Source organism: Pseudophryne corroboree, chromosome 3, assembly GCF_028390025.1.
Source record: "Pseudophryne corroboree isolate aPseCor3 chromosome 3, aPseCor3.hap2, whole genome shotgun sequence".
Lineage (NCBI taxonomy): Eukaryota > Metazoa > Chordata > Amphibia > Anura > Myobatrachidae > Pseudophryne > Pseudophryne corroboree.
The window spans coordinates 664033959-664053571 of NC_086446.1; the positions used below are offsets into that span (position 1 = coordinate 664033959).

General features: G+C 44.6%; 1 long non-coding RNA gene across 1 annotated transcript in view; it reads left to right on the forward strand.

The window, feature by feature from the left end:
- Positions 1-1830, forward strand: part of LOC135056549 (uncharacterized) — a 33326-nt gene extending 31496 nt beyond the window's left edge. Inside the window, exon 4 of the long non-coding RNA XR_010244008.1 lies at positions 1685-1830. This is a non-coding gene — a long non-coding RNA (uncharacterized LOC135056549). The remainder of the gene's footprint in view (positions 1-1684) is intronic.
- The last annotated feature ends 17783 nt before the right edge of the window (positions 1831-19613 follow it).

A 19613-nucleotide genomic window follows, 5' to 3' on the forward strand; every position in this document is an offset into this window, starting at 1 on the left:
AAACCAGCCTGGATTAATTGATACATGATATTCTTCTCATAATCATTAGACTTCAACAGAACTGGAAAGCTTTTTGCGATAAGAGAAAACCAGATTTTTATCTAAAAAAAAAAATAGATAAAAATCTGCTTTATACCTTATTACTTAACACTGAAAAACAAATATTGGGATAAGCATGCTTATCGCAGAAAAGAAATGCGGAAACAGCTTGATACATCAGCCCCTAAGAACTACATAGTGCTAATGTAATATCACAAATTTTTCTAATATTACATCAGACGGGTTTGGATGGATATCCCGGCTGACGGGAACCTGGCGGTCAGAATACCGACCACGACATCCCGATGATCAAAATCTCTATAGGGGAAGGTAAGTATACTTACCTTCCCACAATGGCTTCCTAACCCTCCTTGTTGTTTGCAAGCCTAACCCTAACCCCCCCCCCCCCCGACAGTCTAACCTTTACCCTCCCCGGGGGTGCCTAACCCTACCCCCCCTCTCCACATTCTAACCCAAACCTCCCTGGGATGCAGCCTAATCCTATCCCTCCCCCCACAGCCTAAATTTAACCCCCCCCCCCGTTGCTTACTTCTCTGGCGGCCTCGCAGTGTAGGGATCGGGTCCCAGGTGTCCTGATGCTGGCACTGGGATTATGATCTTTGTTGGGATTTTGGCACCGGCATTCCGTTATGTGTTGATATTCTGGCATCAGTATTTTGACAGCCTGGATCCCGATCACCGGGATCCTAACCGGATCCCCATCAGATAATGCTACAGTGGGAAAAGGACATTGAGGCTACCCGCTAACGTACAATATCTGCAATTAGAGCTGATCCTCTATTTAAATTATTATATGCATTTAAATGACAGATATATGGGCATATTCATCATGAAAAAATTGTGCAATCAAAATTTTTAGTTTTCAATTCTCATTGTATTCCATCACAATTTTTTCAGTATTCCTTATGCCCCCATGAGAAAATGATCACTTCCAAAAAACTGAAAAGTGATAATTTTCTCCTCTCCAGCACTCTTGTCTCACTCTCTCTCTCTCTCTCTATATATATATATATATATCTGACTGGCCTGCTGAGCGGTGGCCGCTCTGCACCCCCTCCCACCCGCAGTATGTAAGTCTGGCTGACGGGGCTGGCCGACTCAGCAGCGACCGCCCCACACCCCCTCCCACCTGTGGCATTGGCTTCCAGGGCTGGCCGGCTTGTCAGTGCAGCGGCGGACCCCCCCACTCACCCCCCTCCTGTGCTTCACAAGGTGTAAACTGCATCTTGTGAAGAGATTCGGAAGCTGTTGGCCATCTCAGGATGGCGAACAGTTTCACAATCAAACTTTGGAAAAAATACTTTTCTGGAGTTTGACGGATGTCACAATTTCTACATCTCCTGCGGAGTGTAGAAATTGTGACATTTAAAGGATAATGAATATGCCCCTTATACTTTTACATGGCAACATGATAACTAATTGTTGGAGTTTCTCAATAGTGATCTTAGTTCTATGGAAATACTTTATGGCTGTAAATAATGATTATGGGGCACTACTTTAAAGTTATGCTGTAATTACTTTGTTTAAAATCATACCAGGTGTTAGGAAGAACGAGATTTTTCTTTAGAGACTCATGTACTGCAATGTGAAATGTAAATGTTCTAAGATACTTTTGCTGTTACAGAATGGAATTACAGTTGTGGCGGTCTACGGACTCAAAGCTTTGGTGTAATATCGAGCCCTTTCTATCCCAGCAATTACCCTCCCTACAGCCAATGTGTATGGGAAATCCGGACAGCACCAAATACTTCAGTAGAACTCACCTTTCAAAATATAAAGTGAGTATTTGTGTTTATGTATTCATCTACTGTATAGGCGACTATGCATACTCTTTTGGCAGCTGATAGACTAAGTTAGACATTGCAGTTAGGGTGTAGCAAGGGCGGCTCCAGTGGAGCACAAGCTGTGGGTGTCAAAAATGTTAGCGGACGCATTGTCGTTAGCTTTCCCCCCTGCTGCACCACGGGCTACTGTACAGGCAGCTGCAGAACAGGAGGAGCTCGGACTAGGTTGGGTATAGGGCCAGCCAGAAGAGACAGCAGGTGACACCGATTATTTTCATTTAGGCATTAGGGGATTTTCAGTCATTGCGTCAGCTTTGGTGCATTATTTTTATTAAGAGCCTGGGGGAGTTTCAAGTCTGTGGGGGTCACATTTGGGACAATGGCCCTCATTCCGAGTTGTTCGCTCGCAAGCTGCTTTTAGCAGCTTTGCACACGCTAAGCCGCCGCCTACTGGGAGTGAATCTTAGCTTATCAAAATTGCGAACGAAAGATTAGCAAAATTTCGAATAGACACTTCTTAGCAGTTTCTGAGTAGCTCGACACTTACTCGGCATCTGCGATCAGTTCAGTGCTTGTCGTTCCTGGTTTGACGTCACAAACACACCCAGCGTTCGCCCAGACACTCCTCTGTTTCTCCAGCCACTCCCGCGTTTTTCCCAGAAACGGTAGCGTTTTTCGCACACACCCATAAAACGGCCAGTTTCCGCCCAGAAACACCCACTTCCTGTCAATCACACTACGATCCCCAGAACGAACAAAAAACCTCGTAATGCCGTGAGTAAAATACCTAACTGCATAGCAAATTTACTTGGCGCAGTCTCAGTGCGAACATTGCGCATGCACAATTAGCTGAAAATCGCTGCGATGCGAAGAAAATTACCGAGCGAACAACTCGGAATGAGGGCCATAATTTTTTCTGAGGCATTGGGAGATTATCAGATCTGCAGAGGGCAGTTATGCCTACAACCAGTCCCTATGGCGAGCCTACAACCAGTCCCTGCAGTCCCTATGGCGAGCCTACAACCAGTCCCTGCAGTCCCTATGGCGAGCCTACAACCAGTCCCTGCAGTCCCTATGGCGAGCCTACAACCAGTCCCTGCAGTCCCTATGGCGAGCCTACAACCAGTCCCTGCAGTCCCTATGGTGGGCCTACAACCAGTCCCTGCAATCCCTATGGTGGGCTTACAACCAGTCCCTGCAGCCCCTATGGCGAGCCTACAACCAGTCCCTGCAGTCCCTATGTCGAGCCTACAACCAGTCCCTGCAGCCCCTATGGCGGGTCGCTCGTACACAGAACCAAATGTGCCAATATATCTGCAGCTATATTGTACAGGGCCGATGTGATATGTCTGTGAATGACATGGTTCACAGACATATTGGGTGTACACACCCACTGACCTGCTCACTATCTGTTGGCTGTCCTGACGAATACTCAATATATAGCCCAGTGTGCACCCAGCCTTAATCATGTGCCTCCATTAAAATCCAATAATTTATTTGAACAGTATTGTAAGAAAGTGATGTAAGAAAGCAAAGCTCTTGTCTCTGCTCCCCTCATTTTATTTTTCCCGCATATCTGTTGTCATTTTTGCCACTACCCAGGTCCTATGTTTGTCCATTGTGGGGGAGAAGTATTAATCCTTCTAAAGAGGATGGGTAGACAAGTTGCCCATCGTAACCAATTAGCTTCTAGCTATCATGTTTTAGAAGGCACTTAATAAATGATAGGTAGAAGTTGATATGGTATGGGCAACTTTTCCTCTTTAGAGAGTTTGATACATCTCACCATCCAGGGCCGGATTAAGGGTGGTGGAGGCCCAGGTACAACAAAGTTGTGGGTACCTCCACTACTACAATTGCTGCCAAACACTCCTGAGCACCCGCCTCCCCATGTGGATAACAGTTAAAACACACACACACACACACACACACACACACACACACACACACATATATTACCTGGACGCTACGGAGCAGCATCCTGGGCAGAGTCAGCATCTCACGGGATTTCACTTCACTATCCCATGAGACTGAGTGTAGACAGAGGAGCGACTTAGCGGTTGCTGTTTTTGAAGAGCTGAGCCAATGGAGGGGCACTGCTTCAGTTGAAATGGCAGAGTGTGGGGACCCTAATGTGTGGGGACCCTGGGAGAGCTGCCCCATTGCACCTCCTTTAATCCGACCCTGTCCCCATCTATCTCTTGTCTTTCCTTACTCCTTTTTGTCTCCTTGAGCCTCCTACTTGGACTCACACATTCAAGAAGTTCTAGCTCTCAATTCTCTGGCAAAACAAAGCCACACAGTTTATGGTTTAGAATCCAATATCTACTAAAGATATTTTACAGTACTGTGGTTTGAACAGTCACAAGCAGGCTTGGGCATCACTGCTGAGTCTCCGGGCCTCATTAGTATGGCTGCAGTTGCTGTTGCTGGTACCTTTGTTACTTCACCACTGCATCTGAAATAATGTACATTGTGGAGAGGTGGAACAAGTGAGTTTTGAGGCATATTTATGAATGAGTTTTAACTATTTAAAATTTGTTGCGTATGATAAATGGTGCTGTAGCCAATCAGTTCCTAACTGTCATGTTTCAAACACATGACAGGAGCTGATTGGCTGGAGAACCATTTATCATATGCAACAAATTTTACATAGCTGAAACTCATTCAGAAATGGATCCCTTAGATTTAAATGGCCAATAGTAGTAGAACCTATTGCCACCATACTATATAATCAGAAAATACATACCTTTCTGTTTGCATTCTCTGGTAATACCTGTTTTATCTTTTGTCTTCTTTCTTTTAACAGCTTGGAAAATCACCCAAGTTGTATATATGACTCAGTTACAATATATGACGGACCTCTTGGAAGTTCTGTGCTGGGAAACATTTGTCAGCCAGTAAACACCACCTACCATTCATCAGCTAATGTAATGAGCATTGAGTTCCGAAGTGATGGAAAAAGACAATATATTGGCTTTGAAGCTTGGTATAACACATCAGCAGCACCAAATACAAATTCAGGTAAAGAAGATTATAACAATATAGCACTATAGTTGTACAGGCATTGGGCCTAATTCATGATTCTAATTAAAGCAAAAAAAGCACGTAACTTTGTGTCTGGAACAAACCATGTTGCCATGCAAATGGAGGAAATACCTTTATATTTTTTTGTGCAGGGTAAATACTGGCTGCTTTTGAATGTAGCCCACAAATGTTAGACAGCTTTATTTTTAAACTGCAGTTTAGAGTTCAGTTTTAAACACACCCTACCCAAATCTAAAGATCTCTGCACATGTTACACCCGCACCACATGCAGTGCAACATTGTTTTGCCTAGTTGCTTGTTTTTTTGCTTTACTTACAAACATAATGTGAAAGAAAAATGTTTCATTATAGGATGCCTGTCTGTTCCAGTCATATTCTCCTATTTCAGTGGTTTCCAAACTCCGCCCTCATAGCACCCTTACAGTAGAGGCTTTCAGGATGTTCATGGATGAGCACAGATGGTCAAATCAAATTTACTGTGGTACTAATTAAGTCACCTGTGCCCAAGTATGGTTATCCATAAAAACAGAACATCAGGGTACCTTGAAGAGTGAGTTTTGGACCCTCTTATGATTCCCTAAAGGGTTCTTTTGTCGGAGATGTATAAAAAGTTTTAAAAACCTTCTAAAGAGTGGACAAATGGAGAAGGTTTCCATAGAAACCAATTAGCTCCTACTGTACCTAGCATTTTATAGAATGTACTATAGAACTCTAGTTAAAAGTTGATGGGTTGCTATGGGCAACGTATCCACTTCCCAACTCTTTAGATGCATGTCCCCCTCTGTAACTATTTTTTTGTTGCTGTAGTAGACATGTATAATTAATAGAATTGATGAGGATACCACATATTAAGTACAGACCCTTTGTTTTCTTATTGCTGGATGTTACTACTTAGGGGGGTATTCAATAAGTGCCGTTTTTTGACCAGTCTGTTTTATGTAACTTTGACCTATTCAATGCTAGTGCTGTTTTTTCGCCTGGTCGAAAATCCGGCACTGGCGAAAACCACTACTGCGCATCCGTGGTGGCCATTTTTGCGGTGATTTTTGCTGCGACTGCAGCACCCGACGCTAGACGCCAGAAAGGTAAGTATTAAAAATGGGTGCAGTGTGTGTGGTGTGGGCCCCTCCTGGATCCAGAGGCCCATGTGCACCGCACATATTGCACCCATTATAGAAATGCTCATGTTTAGGAGCTGATTGGCTGGTGCACCATGTATCATTCCCATTATATTGTATTAAAATTATATTTCTATTTTCCTCACACAATGATGCAATTTTTCTACATTTATGACTTTAGGGAGATATTGGTGCTGATAGTGTATACAGTACATGTCCACATGGCACTAGTCACAGCCACACAGCACTGGTCATATCCACATGGCACTGGCCACATCCACACAGCACTGGCCACACCCACATGGCACTGGCCACACATAGCACTGGTCACACCCACATGGCACTGGCCACACATAGCACTAGTCACAGCCACACAGCACTGGTCATATCCACATGGCACTAGTCACTGCCACACAGCACTGGTCATATCCACATGGCACTGGCCACATCCACACAGCACTGGTCACACCCACATGGCACTGGCCACACATAGCACTGGTCACACCCACAAGGCACTGGCAAGACACACACACAGCACTCGTCACAACTACATGGCACTGGCAAGACCCACACAGCACTCGTCACAACTACATGGCACTGTCAAGACCCACACAGCACTTGTCACACCAATGTGGTACCCCCCAGGGCTCACTGGACCTATATTAGCCCATATTAAGTACTATATAGGTAACATCCTGCAATCTGGCAGAACTGTAACAGACAGTGTGCTACTGGACTACCAGCTATAGGTGCAGTAACCTGCAGTCTTGTTCCCTCCTACAAGAAACATGAGCTACAATGAGGAGGGGAGTACGGTCAGCCTTACTACCTGATTGGTCAGCCCTGGGAGGAGAGACAGAGTGGGAAACATCCGGGACACAAGGAACCAAGGGGTTTAATCAGAGTGTGCCCGGCGGGAAGGTGGAAAGTTACAGGACCATGTATGAGGAGCGTGGATCGGCTCCATAGAAGTCGCGGCAGCAGCATCCTAGGCAGCCCTGTGGGAGCGCAACACGGCCAGTAGAGGTAGCCCGGTACCTCTAGCAGGTGTAGTATGGTATGCCGGCGGCCGGGCTCCCGGCGACCAGCATACCGGCGCCGGGAGCCCGACCGCCGGCATATCGACAGCATGGCAAGCGCAAAGGAGCCCCTACGCGTGACACGCTATTTATTCTCCCTCCAGGGGGGTCATGGACCCCCACGCGGGAGAATATCTGTCGGTATGCCGGGTGTCGGGATTCCGGCGCCGGTATACTGTGCGCCGGGATCCCGACATTCGGCATACTGAAGACCACCCCCTCTAGCCAGTGATGCAGAGAGGGAGGAGGAGAGGGTACAAATTGCCTGGGCCCAGGTCTGACGGAGGGTCCCAGTGAGGGCCCAGGTTCCCCCTCCTTACATGGCAGCAGCAGCTGAAGCTCTTCTCCTCAGCCCAGCACACATTGCTGTGTGCTGGACTGCAGTGTGGCCAAGGATGCTCTTAAAATATAATTTTTTTTAGTATTTTTTTTCTAAGGGATTATATGAGTACTTTTGCCCTACACATTACAGCCAAAACTGTCCAGTGACAGCTAACCACACAGAGCACCTTCCCTACATAATAACTTTCCAAATGGTGGGAAGGAAAAGGGAACATATAATTTACATACTCTCTGTACAGTATACATATCCTCACATATTTTGTCTTTCTTTACTCTCACACGCTCCTGACCCTTGGCCAACATTGCTGGGTGATCATATCATAAAACCCATTAAGAACCTATAAATCTGGTGGACCATTACGCAATAGGTAGCATATATCCTTGTGTATCAATGCGCAATTCTGAATAGATTGTAAGCTTGCGAGCAGGGCCTTCCGACCTCAATGTCTGTGTTTTGCCCAGTTTTGTTGTATTACTGTTGCTCTAATTGTAAAGCGCAACAGAATATTCTGTGCTATATAAGAAACGGTTATTAAATAAATCTTTTGTCAGTGGGGCCCCAACTACTACCAGCCTCGGCCACTGAGTATCTTTCTCCCTTCAGCATACGGCCATTCAGTCCTCAATAACAAGAAGAGCCCTACACTAGTGTTGCCCATACTTGCTCATCAGCCCTCATTGACTAGTGACGCCTGACCCTAGCTTGCAAAGCAAGGACAGCTACAGTTCAGAGAACATTTGGAGGGAAGGTAGTCCAAGTGCTTTCCCCTTACTAACATCTGCCAGCCTTATCTAAGGAGGATTATCAACTATAGCAGCGAGGGTGATCTCAGTGCAGGAGTGAGACAGTGACAGGACAGCATCCTAATATTAAGCCAGACATTATTATGCAAGGAAAGCTTAGAGGATAGCACCACCTACTGTCCAAAAGCAGAATTGCTCCCCTGCCTATTTTATTCCGCCTCATGCAGTGAACTGCTGCCAGGCTAGAGCTGAACTTCTGTATACAGAGGAGCAGGAGTAATTAACACGTATATTACTTGTCAAAGTCGAAAAATATTGTAATGCATATACCTTGTACTAATCCCATGCACATGCCCGCTGCGCGTGCACTCAGTCTGCCGTGCGTGCACATATATGCAATTTGCGTAAAGTAGCTCCCCACGGCCATGCGCCTTAGCGCGTGATATGGGTATTTACGGCGGAGTTTGTGAGCGCGTAGAGGGTTATTAGAACATTACATATTTAACCCAAATAGTGCATTTTGTACCCATAGTTCCCTTGCACCACATCAGCGAGTATTAATAGTTTAAACAGTTCCTGGACTAAGAGATTCGCCTTTGCATGATAGGAAGGGTCAGATAAAGGTTGGAAGGTGATGTCTAGTATTCAGCTGTAAGGTATTTTGAGGGTAACATTCCGGTGTTGGTTAGAGAAAGATCGCATGTTCCAGCGTATAGTTATGTGCAGAAGCAGAATATAGATATTAACTGTATTTACTGTATATTATGTATGCGGCGGGAATCCAGAGGATACCACCCACATAAGCAGTTGGGGAAAGACTCTAGGGAAACAAATTTCCAGATATCCCTTCCCCTGCGCTCTTTAAATGATAAATAGTAAGGAAATAAACCCGACTTATCTTAAAGCAGAGAGATCTCCTCACGTACTGAACTACATATATATGTATATGTATATCGGCTGTTCCTCTGTGTTCACATGATCCAGTGTGATAGTCAAATTGATGTGTAATATATAAGCATTTCAATAGTACATGTTTGTGAAAATACATTTATTGTTACTTATACATTGGTTAAAAGCAACCCATCCAGGCCAGGTTATGTGAAATAGTACCTATTTTTGAAAATACATTTATTGCTGCTTATATATTGGTTGACAGTAACCTATCCAGGTCAGGTTGTACGACTGCTGAGACGGATGACAGAGGGACCTACAGGTCCTGAAAAAGAAAACAATTTATAATGTTGCGGAGTCTACATTGTAGGAGCCGAATTGTTTAGTCTCTGAAATAGTGACTTACGGGTGTATTTACTAAGCCTTGGATGGAGCTATAGGGGTCTGTTTACTGTGAGGGTGGCGGTGTGGTGTAGTTCCTGCTGCCGTGCAGGTGTAGACTTACTACTTAACAGGCGCCGCACCATCTCCTTCAGGTCGCGGAACCTTCAACGGACCTGGAAACTGCACTTGAACCCAGACACGGCGATCCCCTTCCAGGAGCTAACGACAGACGAGCTAGGAAGATAAGTGAACCAATTAAGGGGTATCAACTCTTCTTCCACCGGAAAAGAGGATACCCCAGGGGTTGCGGTGACCTTCACCGGTTGGGTAAAAGGTCATCACAGGCACAAAGCCTCAGCCACCCAATTTTCACCTACCAGCGCTCTCACGCTGAGGTGTACCCTGGACCTCGCACGGCCGTGCATGATCCACCGAACCGGCGCTCAGGGAACTAGCAGACAGTGGGACAGACGGACACAGATGATGCTCACCATTGCTAATCCTGTACTGCGATCTTGCTCTTCACTTACAGGTCCCTGTAAGGAGGCAAACAAACAGCCGTGCAGGGCCTAACTCTATCCTAGTGTAACACCACTACACTAACTACAACAGCAGTGCCCTCAAACTAACTCTGTGTGTGTGGTGCAATAATACTAAACACAAACTATAAGCAAACTTTGGCCCTGCACGGAAACAACAATCCAATAACACAGTACAGCACAAGTATCTACAACGGTGCTGTCCCTTTAAGTTCCTATCTGCTTTAGATTACTGGGGAGTTGGCGCCGTACAGCCTTCCCACCTCCCATACACTGTGGGCCTGCCTGCATGTACACGTGGGAGTGGCCTGGGCTTAGTGTCGAGTACCACCCTTATTCACCTTGGGAGCACTCCTTTTACACTGGGCCTAGTGCCCCCTAACTATCCTCCCAGGCCTGAGGCCTGCAGTTACCCACGGGCCTAGTGCCCGCCTAACATGTGGCCGGTTGGAGGAATCTGGGCCTAATGCCCAGATCACTTTTATTGGGGTGTCCTTACTAAATTCATGACCTAATGCCCACCATGCGCCCTCAGGCATAATGCCCGCCTCTCAGGCCCAACCCAGTGGCGTGGGCCTACTGCCTAGACCACCAAACACTGTTTGCTGCTGATGCTCCTAGCTGCGCACAGGCCTAGTTCCTGAACTTACCCCTCAGGTCTAATACCTGCGCCCTGGTGGTCTGGGGAGGTGAGGGGCAGGGATGAGCCTCACTGAGGTCTCACCTGATCCTGAAGTCCTCCAGTGCCCCCTTCTGCCACAGACCTATTCTTGCCAGTGGCGCCGCCAGCGCCGTTCTGTGTCCAGTTGCCGCTGGACATCCTTCTCCTGGTTGTTGGCATCTTCCGGCCTCTTCAGCAGCCACCTGAGCTCTTCTCCCCACGGCCGCCATCTTCTCCCGCCGCAATGCTGCTGGTCTCCGTCGGCTCTCTGCCGCTCTTCCGCGCGGCCTTCTCTCTCTTCTCCCTCCCTCCCGGCGGCTTCTGCCATATCACAGGCTCAGTTTGAAAATGTCAGTTAGGAGCTGATTAGCTGGGACTTTATCTCCATCCACTTTATCTCCGTCCAAGTCTTATTAAACAGACCTTTATCTCTATCCACTTTATCTGAGTCCAAGACTTCGTAAATAGATCCCTTACTTTGATGTGTGATTATCGCGTGAATTGTTCCTATTCCTACGTGTTCAATAAAACGTTAAAGCTGCGGCTGCTCCTTTCACATTCATCAGTGTCAAGCTGCTCACTTACCTCTTTGAACGCTTGAGCCAAACCTTCTGCGAAGACTAAGACCTAGATAATCAGGTAATAGGGCACTTACTCACCTGAACAAGTAACTGGCCCATACGCTCACCCAAACACACTTACCTTTATTGACCTGGGTATTACACCCACATGTCACTGGTCATACCCATATAGTACTGGCCACATTCACACAGCACTGGTCATATCCACATGGCACTGGCCACATCCACACAACACTGGTCACATCTCCTCCACTTCTCACAACAGGCCCTTGATCATTTCAGTTCCCAGCTCATATGGCCCTTAAGATGGCCCTGCACACTTGTGTCACATTTTTTACCTCTTTATGAAACCGAAATGCACTTTCACATGCCGGGGTCCCAGTTCCATGTCCAATGGTGTCTGAAGTTGACCCCGAACCCCCATCTTTACCTACTGGATGCTCAGTGGATGAGGGGTTAACATACTCCAGCCCAGTTTCCATGGCTACGATTCCTGGGCACTCACATCTTGAAGTCACATGGCTGGCCAGCCACGTAGAAGGACTGGGGTCCTTGTCACAGGATCTGCTGAGCCAATCAGCGGCAAAGGCGCTCTATTTAAAGCAGTCAGTACTGGTAATAGTTGCCAATTCTCTCCCTTGTAAATTGAATGCTTGTCTCCAGGTTGATGTGTGCTCTGAGGATTTCTGTACGTTGTGATTTCCAAGTCTCCAGAGTTGTTCCAGCTCACTGTGATTTCCAAGTCCCCAGTGTTATTCCAGCTATGACTTGCAAATCCCCAGTGTAATTCCATCTACTGTATGATTTGCAAGTCCTCAGTGTTAAACCATCTCACTGTGTAATCAGTCATCAGTGCTTACCACCGCCCTGTGAGTTCTAGCTACCAGCGGAATTACTCCTCACTGCATATTCTTCAGCTGTCATCACCTCCTGACACCTCCGGGCAACCCGTAGTATTACCGCCACTGATACTGTACATCAGTCCGCTCTGCAGTCATCTGCTACATTATCTTAGAGGAATTTCATCCAGTTGTCCCAGTTGCCATGGGCAACTTCTCCACAGACTCACTTCTCTACTCTTTTCACTGCTTCATGAATAGACCCCACTATGTCTTTCAGATATGCGGTGGGATGTATTGGAGTCCAAAATCGTCAGAGGTGCAGGATGCCGGACGATCTCGGACGTTTGTTTTTTAAGGGGCAAACACTTACAAAGCAAACCATGCCTTGTAAGTGATTGCTCCTTTAAAAAAACGTCCAAGATTGGCTGGCATCCTGCACCTCTGGCACTCTTGGACTCCATTACATCTCGATTCCTTCCAAGCACAGAAAATATTGAATGACCTTCGTAAGGCTATTAATTGTATCGAACTAGCTTTTATAATCAAGGCTTCGTATATAACTTATTTCAAGCTTTTCTTTGCAGATGCTGTCTGGAACACACCATCACATGGTAAGATGTGTCTCTTAAAATAATCCACCTGGCAAATTATTTTTGCATTGCCTTAATTTACTTTTTAATATACTGAATCATTTCGAACTAATTAATTATATTAAACGATTTTAAAATCAGCATATTTCATTTAAATTAAATGATCATTTATATTCATTCTAAATTATCAAGACTATGGGGGGAATTCAACTGGGCAAGGATTTTTGCCCCCCAAAATTTGTGACCATTGAGCCCAATTTTGCATTAAAGTGGGTATGAGCGCCCCCGATACCTGTGGTATCCAATTAAAAAAAAGGTTGCATGTTTTTTTTAGCTCTACAAACCCTGAGGCACATGAAAAAATAAATCCCTCCAGTGGTCTCCGTGGCTCCCGGGCAGTCTCCGCTCCATCTTTGTACTGTGGAAAGGGCATCTGGGAGGCGGGACTTACTCTGGAGGTGCATAGAAATTACGGGGTCTCATTTTCTCTCCTGCTATTGAATAGCAATACCCTGCTGCTGAGGGAAACCCCCCTCGCTTAATTGAATTCCCCTATATATGTCAATACAGGTCCATAAAACCTAAAATGGTTACAGGCTTTATAGTTCTCAGTATCCTGAACAGACATATGAAGCAAAAGATATCAAACTTTTTGGTTGATGTTTGAAGTAGTGATCAGAGTGACAAAGTGACCAGTTTAGAAGTTGTCCATAGCAACCATTCAGCTTATATCATTTTATAAAATGTACTTGATAAAAGTCAAATCTGATTGGTTGCCATGGGCAACTTCTCCACTCTTTTTGCTGCTTGATACATCGACCCCATAGTAATAAATTAAAATGTCCATCTAACCCCCACCTGCTTCTTTCACTGTGATCCTCCATTCAACCGCTGACTCCTGTCACCGTGCCGCTCTCATACCCCTTAAGCTTCTGTTATTGTGTCTCTCTGATTTTTCATGGCACTTACCTACAAATCCACATGGGTTGGTTGTATTGCAAACGGTATCCGGACTCCAGGTCGACAACAAAAAGGTCGACACAACTTAGGTCGACGCCAATTGGTCGACACACCTTAGGTCGACATGGACAAAAGGTCGACATGGACAAAAGGTCGACAGGAACAAGGTCGACATGGAAAAAGGTCGACATGAGTTTTTCACAATTTTTTTCTTTTTTGGAACTTTTTCATACTTAACGATCCATGTGGACTACGATTGGAACGGTAAAGTGTGCCGAGCGAAGCGAAGGCACCATGCCCGAAGCATGGCGAGCGAAGCGAGCCATGCGAGGGGACGCGGTGCACTAATTGGGGTTCCCGGTCACTCTACGAAGAAAACGACACAAAAAAAAACAAAAAAACTCATGTCGACCTTTTTCCATGTCGACCTTGTTCCTGTCGAGCTTTTGTCCATGTCGACCTTTTGTCCATGTCGACATAAGGTGTGTCGACCAATTGGCGTCGACATAAGGTGTGTCGACCTTTTTGTTGTCGACCTGGAGTCCCAGACCCATTGCAAACACTAGATACATCTCAAGTAACAACAGCATATATTGTAGGAGGGTATCCGTTTGGATGTCGACCATGTTATGGTCGACAGTCATTAGGTCGACCACTATTGGTCGTCATTGACATGGTCGACATGGACACATGGTCGACACATGAAAAGGTCGACATGAGTTTTTCAAAAAAAAATTCTTTTGGGGAACTTTTCCATACTTTACGATCCACGTGGACTACGATTGGGAATGGTAATCTGTGGCGAGCATAGCGAGCCACCTTACCCGAAGCATGGCGAGCGAAGCGGTGCACTAATTGGGGTTCCCCGACACCAAAAAAACTAAAAAAAAAAAACTCATGTCGACATTTTCATGTGTCAACCTTTTATGTGGCGACCATTTCATGTGTCGACCATGTGTCCATGTCGACCATGCCAATGTCGACCAATAGTGGTCGACCTAATGACTGTCGACCATAACATGGTCGACCATTCATACCAGAACCTTGTAGGAGTAAATCTCTGTGGGAATTACTAACCCTGAAAACAAAAGACAAAATAAAATTGTAGAAGATAATCCAGGACCTAAAGGGCTAAGGGACCTAAAATAAATGACCATAATATAAAAGTGCTACTGGGCACACAATAACCTTTAAGAAAAAAAGAATCTTATACAGCCTGAAACAAATAAAGGGGTGTGGGCTTTAAAATAAAGACATTGAATACATTGGTTACACTACAAGCTTAACCATGACCCGCACAAAGGGGCAGATGTATTAACCTGGAGAAGGCATAAAGAAGTGATAAACCAGTGATATGTGCAAGGTGATAAAGGCAGCAGCCAATCAGATCCTACCTGTTAATTTACATATTGGAGCTGATTGGCTGGTGCCTTTATCACCTTGCACATATCACTGGTTTATCACTTCCTTATACCTTCTCCATGTTAATACATCTGCCCCAGAATGTTGGAGCAGAAATCCTGATGTAGCTGGAGCAATTTAACAGAGAACATACCCTGAGATAAGGAGGAGGAGAAGGGGGGCAAAAATAAGCACCAGAGAGCACAATCCCAATCTGAACCCACTTGCCCATGAAGGGTGGAATGGGACGAAGCAAGGGCATCAACAACATTGGCCACAAAAAACAAGTGCTTGTGGGCAAGTGCACTATTCTGCACATTTAGTACATTTACAGATGTCTGCCAAAATCACAGACTTGAGGGCATGTGAATCTACCCCAGTTTGTGGCCGTCTAGATGAAACAACCAGCTGCACTTTTCCAGTTATAAATGCACCTACTAGAAGAAATGCAACTGGAAGATATAAAATGAACCATTAAAAATAAAGGATATGCCCTGAGCCCTGACCGACTTGGAGTGATAGAAAACAAAAACTCCTTCTGCTAAAGAAAAAATAGGGAAGATTATGCTTGTCAATAAATACAATCTTATAAAAACTAGGTTATGCCTGTTAGAGGTAAAGCAATGCTTATGTGTCATTGATATTGATGACGTTTACTGTCACAGACGGAGCGCTTGTGGCGATGCAATCACACAGTTGTGTACTACTCAGGATATTGGCAGATAATCACATTAGTCTTGCTGTAGTCATACAGAATTCAGCTGCCTTGACCACGACTCACAATCATTCCCAAGAAATATACCTATAGTAGACATACAACAATCTGAGATGAGAAGACGAAAACTTAGCACTATACACTTATATAATAGTTCACCTGGGAAAGCAGAATGAATAGTGTATTATAAACGGTGCTTAGCTGCTGTAAAAGAAACATTAAAAATAAAACACAGCAGGGTGATGTATCCATCTACAGTTCAAATCACCCCTATGTCAACTACACCTAATGTGACAAGGAGGCATTGTGATAATCTTCCACAGGAGGACCAGTGGAAATGGTCTCTCTATCAGCCCATCTGCTATGTACAGCAATGTACAATACCAGGCCCATACTGTGCCAATTGCAGCAGATGAGGAGGCACCTCGCCAGGGATTCCACACAGAGCAGGCTCCATGGTCACTGGCAAAACTTGATATCACGCTCAACTTAATGGTGGCCTAACAATTCCCAATGATGCATGTAAAAATCAAGCAATAACTCAAACCCAGATGGGAGCCAGCCCATGATGCCAAAGAGACTTACAAAAGGGCCCTGTCAGGAGCAAGAAACTCAGCTGGGATCCCTATCTAGCAAGGACCAAGGAATACTATTCAAGGCCATATGATGGCACCTGGGTGAGGGACATTCTGAGGCAGGATGAAAGGAATGACAGAGTAACGGATACTACAAGGTCAAGGGAGAGCTGTATCAAATCTTCTAACGAGGACAAGTTGCCCATAGCAAACAATCAGATCTAACTATCATTTAGTATATTCTATAAATTAACAGCTAAAATGTAATTGGTTACCATGGGTAATTTCCCCACTTTTCCTCTTTAAAAGGTTTCATACTGCACGTTTCCCCCTAAGAATGAAAATATGAAGAAAGTCAAGAAGGGAAAGATAGATAAATGAAGTATAAGGAAAGGCAAAAAGAAGGAAATAGGTGAAAAACAATAAAGAGGAAAGCAAAGAAAGACAGGGGCCAATATTTACTAAGAATTCGAGTTTGTCCGTTTTGTGGTTTTTTTTCTAAGTCCCAATCCGGGAATTCACTAAGCACCAATCTCGGCAGTGTTTGGACTATTCGTAATGGTTTGATTTGCAAAGTTCCGAAATACGAATGAATAGACCATCGGTCAAACGCGGCTGTTATTTCATACAATACGGGAATTCACTATTCATTCGTATTTGGGTGTTAGTTTCTGAGTGCTCAATTGCGGTCGTATGTTTTTGCGAATCGGTAAAAAAAGCGGCAAAAAAATATACCTGCTTTTTTCAATCGCGTTTACATGTGTTGCAACTCAAAAATCAATCACACCTGAATTAGGATGCCTATAAAAGGATGTTAGGCCCATTTCAATACACCTACACTCAGAAATGGCAGCAGGACTTTGGGCCAGTGATCTTTTGTGTGCTGTGGGATTCCTCAGACTCAGACATCAGCCTGTAAGTACCCAGGGCCAAGAAACTGAACATGGTCAGCAGGTTGTACAGTTTCCGCGGAGGCTGCACAGGCCTCGGTTTTTTAGGGGGCGTTTAAACTTGAACGCATTGTCCGATGATAAGGTCATACAGATGTTCCGTCTAAATCGTAACAACATTTTCCGTCTGTATGACCTTGTCAAACTGGGCCTAGACCCTGAGACAGCACTCTCTCGCTCTGTCTCAGGCCTGCACAAACTCCTGGCTGTGTTGCACTTTCTGGCTACTGGCAGCTTTCAGGCTGTGTCTGGGGATGTCATAGGAATCTCACAGCCCTCATTTTCCAGAATCTTAACACAGGTGATGTATACCTAACTACCTCTTCTGTTTTTTGTTTGTTTTAATTTCTCGGTGGCCAGTTCTGTCCTAAAATCTCATGTTTATTGTTCTTTAAAATATACACACAGGTGTTGGCTGTTTTGCAGCCCCACATCGAGGCCTCAATCTGCTTCCCTACCAAGGAGTCTCAGTGGCATGCCATCAGGGTAGATTTCTATGAGCTGGCTGGCATGCCCAATGTGCTTGGAGCCATAGATTGCACACACATTCAGCTGAGACCACCTAGGGGCACACAGCACATATATACTAATCGCCATTTCGAACACTCCACAAATGTGCAGGTGGTTTGTGATGCAATCTCAAAATAATGAGTGTTGTTGCTGGTTACCCTGGGGGTTGCCATGACTCCTTCATCCTCAGTCAGTCATCCCTCTTTGATAAGTTTGAGGACGGACAAATGCCAGATGGATGGCTGCTGGGTATGTAATTTGATATGTGTAGGCCTGCGTATACTTTGTCCAAATACAGGTGCAGATGTATTAACCTGTAGAAGGCATAAGGAAGTGAGAAACCAGTGATCTGTGCAAGGTGATAAAGGCACCAGCCAATCAGCTCCAATATGTAAATGAACATTTAGGAACAGATTGTCTGCTGCCTTTATTACCTTGCACATATCACTGGTTTATCACTTCCTTATGCCTTCTACAGGTTAATACATCTGCCCCACAATGTGTTACGTATGTGTTGCTGTATCTTAACATGAATCACGTTACTATATCTGTCTTTTAGGTGATGGAGGATATGGCTGTTTCTCTTGGCTTCTAACTCCATTGTCCCGACCTGATACCCCTGCTGAACACAATTACAATCATGCACATAAGTCCACGCGGAATGTGATAGAAAGATGTTTTGGTGTGCTGAAATCTAGGTTTCGGTGTCTGGATAAGTCTGGTGGCCTTTTGTTGTATAGTCCCTCCAAGGTGACTCAAATTGTGTTCTGCTGCTGCTTTCTTCATAACATGTGTTTGCAACAACATCTGCCACATGTTGAGGAGGAAGAGGAGGAGGAGGAAGAAAGCAGCCAGCAAGCAGAGGAATTAGAGACATCTGGTGATACTTGGAGTACAGATGTAGGGAGGCAGGTTAGGCAAGAGCTCATCACTCGCTATTTCTAAGGTAAGTTTGGTTTGCTTATTTCATTTGTTGTGTAATCATAAATAGATATTTTGCCATTTTTATTTGCAAAACCATTACTCAGAATGTGTCTGTCTCCTTGACATATACAAACATACCCTCGCTTTATGCAAAACAAATGTCGCATGTGTATTGTGTGTATTTTTAAACTCAAAACAACAGATTATGAGTGGCATGCATTAAGTCTGGATAAGTGATCGTAAACTTGCAGTGCTAATTTCTTACAAGCCCACATAATCCATTTAGTATTTCACTTTATCATTGTGTGTAACGTCCTAATGCACAGGTTCACAAACTCGGCCCTCAGGACTACACACAGTGCATGTTTTTCACGTAACCCAGTAGAAGCACAGGTGTATGAATTACTCACAGACATATGTTAAAAGGTTCACAGGTGGAGCTAATTATGTCACTTGTGATTCTGTGAGTAGACCTGCAAAACATGCACTGTGTGGGGTCCTGAGGGCCGAGTTTGAGAACCTGTGTTCCCAAAAAACACTCCTCAACATATAATATGTTAGCCTTGAGGAGTACATGTGTCCTATGTGTGATGCTCCATCATATTTAAGAGACACAAACTTACTGTAATCAGGAATAATTTATTTCCTAATGTTTGATGCAGAAAACTTGATGATGTGTAAGTAAATACACAGTTTGGCACATATATACATTATTATACACATTCTTTGTTTTTTGGTTAAAAAGTTCTTATTTGTTGGTTTCTGCATCATGTGTAATAACATTCTTACTAATTTTTAACACACACAAACATGTCCCAACAATATTGACATTCATTTTGTCAATATTTTTAAAAAAATTCAATGCCAACATATTAAAAGCTTTTTATGCAACTCAATTGTGTTCTTCTTGTAATGT